Source organism: Otolemur garnettii, unplaced genomic scaffold, assembly GCF_000181295.1.
Source record: "Otolemur garnettii isolate 467f Iridium unplaced genomic scaffold, OtoGar3 scaffold00040, whole genome shotgun sequence".
In the NCBI taxonomy this organism is placed as follows: Eukaryota; Metazoa; Chordata; class Mammalia; order Primates; family Galagidae; genus Otolemur; species Otolemur garnettii.
In genome coordinates, this window is record NW_003852435.1 from 2,687,423 (window position 1) to 2,691,573 (window position 4,151).

General features: G+C 38.2%; 1 non-coding gene across 1 annotated transcript; it reads right to left on the reverse strand.

Annotated features, from left to right (window-relative positions):
* Window positions 1-284: 284 nt before the first annotated feature.
* Window positions 285-391, reverse strand: LOC111725428. Its single transcript, XR_002773494.1, has one exon. It is a non-coding gene; the product is annotated as a U6 spliceosomal RNA (small nuclear RNA).
* Between the last annotated feature and the right edge of the window lie 3,760 nt (window positions 392-4,151).

Consider the following 4,151-nt stretch of genomic DNA (forward strand, 5'->3'; position numbering starts at 1 on the left):
TCCTTTGTATGAAAAATTAATTCTTTAATTTAGCTTTTCTTGTTCTTAAATTTTATTAAAAATATTCCTAGTGTCTAATTTGTTTTTTGTGGGACATCACATATTTTAGTTTTAAGCCAATTGTGTGTAGCTACAGTTCACTCATTCTCTTTGCTATATGGTATTCCATTGTGAAAAATTGAAAACAATTTATTTACTCATTCTCTTGGTGGACAGATATTGGAATGGTTTCTAGTACTGACAATTATGTATCATATAGCATACTGCTCTGTGCTTGCATTTTACAATCTATGTACTATGGAGATATTTTCTTTTTCATCCTTGCACAGGAGCCATGCTAAACTTCTCTGTATCATTCCAATTTTAGTGTATGTGCTGCCGAAGCGAGCACAAGTGGAGATATTTTCATATTTGTATATGCATGTTGTATATGACAGCATGATAAATATGTATGTATGTTATATAATTCTACTGTCACATATAACTGTGACACATATTATTATATACATTATATATGTGCATTAATAACATATTTTCTCTTTGAACACAAACATATTTCTGTTAATATTCTGTGTAGAATATTTTTAACCTTAATATTTTTAACCTTTACTAAAAGACATTTACAGTGTGCTTCATCTTTTGGCCCTACAGGCCATCTAGCCTGCCCTGAAGAGAGGTGGAGATGAAGGTCTCAGGCCCTTGGAAAAACGCCCAAGCGAGAAGAGCAACCCTCATTGTGCCAAATTACTACAAAATATTTTTCTACATTTATCTTTGCATACACATACTAGAAAATAAACATCCAGTAATGGAAGTTCTGGGTCAAATAAATTGTGCCTTCACTTCTTAAATAATTATTGTTACTTTTATCCAAAGGAAACATGACCTAAGACTATTTTGTGCCAATTTATCATAGTCCACTAATTTGAATGCACTTATTATTTTAATAAATGGTTTGAATGCTTACTACATGCAGTTTGCCCAGTAAGAATGTATTAAAGGTGTTCATGGGATGAGGGTTTTGACAGAACACCCTATTCTGGTAGTTGGATGTTAACCGTATTAAATTAATAAACTTGGAGATTATCAACTCAAGTCAAGTATGAGCCATTTTTTCTTCCTGAAGGCTTAAAATTAGTAAAACTAGAGAAAAATGCCAATTACCAGCCATCAGACTGCAGATAAATGGAGTCTTTCCTTCTTTGTGGTGGTGATGGTTTAAAACTAATGAGAAGAGGCAAGGAGATCATTATTTCAAAAGTTCTAGAGATGTTTGCTCTTACTATTTCTCTTTAATCATATCTTTTGACACTTATGTCTAAGAATATACATTGGCCAAAAAAAAAGCACTTGGACTTCCCGCCGAACCACACAAATTGGACTTTGTCCAGAACCAATTTTGAAATAGCTGGAGCTTGTCTTCAGAGTCTCTCCTTTTCCACGTAAGGGCCTCCTTAGCAGGGTTTCTCGATATTTTTAACTTCAGATTTCTAGGGAAACGTGCTCACTTAAGTGCCTCCCTTCTTACACTAAGAAGTGTTTCTATCACCTGGTCCATTCAAACATGGAAACTGATCAGATAAACTGATCTGAGATATAGCACTAATTCCTGATTATAAATTCTTGAACTATATCTCCCAAAGGTTAGCCCTCAGAATATTGCCTCATATATTACTCTGAATTGGGTGCCCTAAAGGCTAGTATGTCATCTTTAATATTATCTACATTTGGAAAGGAGATCCTGTGAAAACTAATAAATATGACTAATAGTCAAAATATGTCTTAAATAAACTCACAAGAACAATAAGTAATGGTAAACAGTAGCTGAGAAAAGAAGAGACCACTTGCAAAATTTTTTTGTTTTGTCTTTTTTTGATTCTTAGAGTGATTGCTTTCAACCTTCTCCCATTCATTGTGATGTTGACAGCGTTGCTTATATATATATATATTATTTCAAGGTCTATTCCATCTGTGTCTAGTTTGTTAAGGGTTTTTTGTCATGAAGTGATGTTGAATTTTACCAAATATTTTTTCTACATCTATCAAAATGATCATGTTTTCTTCTTAATTTAGTTTATGTAAAGAATCACAGATTTACATAGGCTGAACCATCACTGCATCCCTGAAATCAAACCCACTTTTTTATGATGTATTGTCTTGTTCGTATGCTGCTGGAATTATTTGCTGGTATTACATATTTCGTTGGGGACAATATCAGGGATACTAGCCTGTAATTTTGTTTTGCTCTGTATCCTTGTCTGGCTTTGGTATCAGGGTGATACTGGCTTTGTAAAATAGTTAGATATAATTCCACCCTCCTCAATTTGTCAGGGCAGTTTCAGGAAGATTGGTACCAGTTCTCTGAATATTAACTGTGAATTCATCTGGTCCTGCCCTGAATTTTTCTATTTGAATTGGGAAATTTTTTTATTGCTGATTTAATCTCACTACTAGTTTTTGGTCTGTTCAGGATTTCTATTTCCAATACCTTTGTATTGGGGTTCAGATTTCTCTTGCATCTCTTTGTGTTTTTTATCTGAATACTTTTCTGGCATTTTGGAAATTTCTTGTTGATTAGAATTCACTGCGGAAAATTACTGTATTCCTTTGAGGGTATCATAACACTATATTTTTTTCTTTTTTTAAATTTCAGATCAATATGAAGGTACCAATTATTAGGTTACATTGTTTGCATTTTATACGTACAGTTCAAATTGTAATTGGGCCTTTAACCCAAGGGTGTTCTAAATACCCTTACTTTTTTCCCATTAAGTGACAGATTCCCACACCCCACTTTCTTCCCCTCTTTCCTCTCCTGCCTGCTCACTCTGTCCTATTTGAATTGAATTGTGTTTTTCTTAAATGTGGCTATGTAGTTGTTTTATTTGTTAGTTTCGTATTAGTATTGTATACATTGAATACTTGCTTTTCCATTCTTGTGATACTTTACTAAAATAAAGTTCTTCAACTCCATACAGGTTATACAAAAGATATAAAGTCTCCATCTTTTTTATGGCTTAATGGAATTTAATGGCATACATACACCACCATTTATTAATCCAGTCATGAGTTTATGGGCACTTGGATTGATTCTTTACCTTGGCGATTGTGAATTGAGCTGTGATTAACATTCTAGTGCAAATGTCCTTGTGGTAAAATGATTTTTTTTCTTGTAGGTAGATAGTGATGGGATCCTGGGATCAAATGAAAGGTTTATTTTAGCTCTTTGGGATTCTCTTTTTTATATATATATTTCTAGTTTTATTACATTGAATTCTTCATATCTGGGGAAACAGTTGCTTCTTATTGTTGAATTTATATTCATTGGGGTAGAACTGTTTTTCTTGAGGAGGTTGCTGTGGTGAGTGTTGAGCCAGGACAGCTGTTTGGCTTTTCGCCTGCCTGTGTTCACAGGTGAAGTCTCAGTGTGAGTCCCTTGTTATTAATAGTCTCCATGTCGTGGCTTTGTCAAATGCCAGCTGTGCTAGCATGCATGGGCATGTGAGCCAGCTGAGTGCCTCCGGGTTAGCCAGGGCAGCACGGGTGATGGTGGCAGCAGAGTTTGCAAGAAGCTTGTCTCCTTTCCGAGTGTCCTGCACTTGCGTAAGCACAAGTTGCAATGGGCTTTGCGGGTCGACCTGGTCTAAAGGAGCTCCGACCTTCCCTGAGGGATAGCAGGACGAAGTTGTCAGGCCCCTACAGGGGAATACTTCAGAGGGGAAAGGTGAACAACAGTCACTGTGCCAAAGTCCCAGCCCTAGAAAAGGGCAGTTCTAGCTCCACACCCAAGGGAGCAGGGGTGGACCCACTTTGCTCTCAGGCTCCAAACCTGGCTGAGCTTCCTCCGCTCCCACAGCCCAACCAGGACTCTTCGCAGGGAGTGGGAACAGTCAGGACAGACCCCTTCCTTGCCTCTCTCACAAATCTCCTCCCTCTTCTGTCCTGTGAATGACAGTTCCCGTGAGGAGCCCCGACTCCCTGGCACACTCACCGCTCACTTGCGGCGGTGAGGACGCTCCCCAGCACCAGACCAGATGGCGGCTCCCAGGCCCACAGCTGCCCTCGCCGGCCGCCGGTGTCTTCTGCCGCCCCAGGGGCTGGGAGCGGGTACGGGGCGCTCACCACCGCTGATTCTTCTCAGTCTCCTGGCT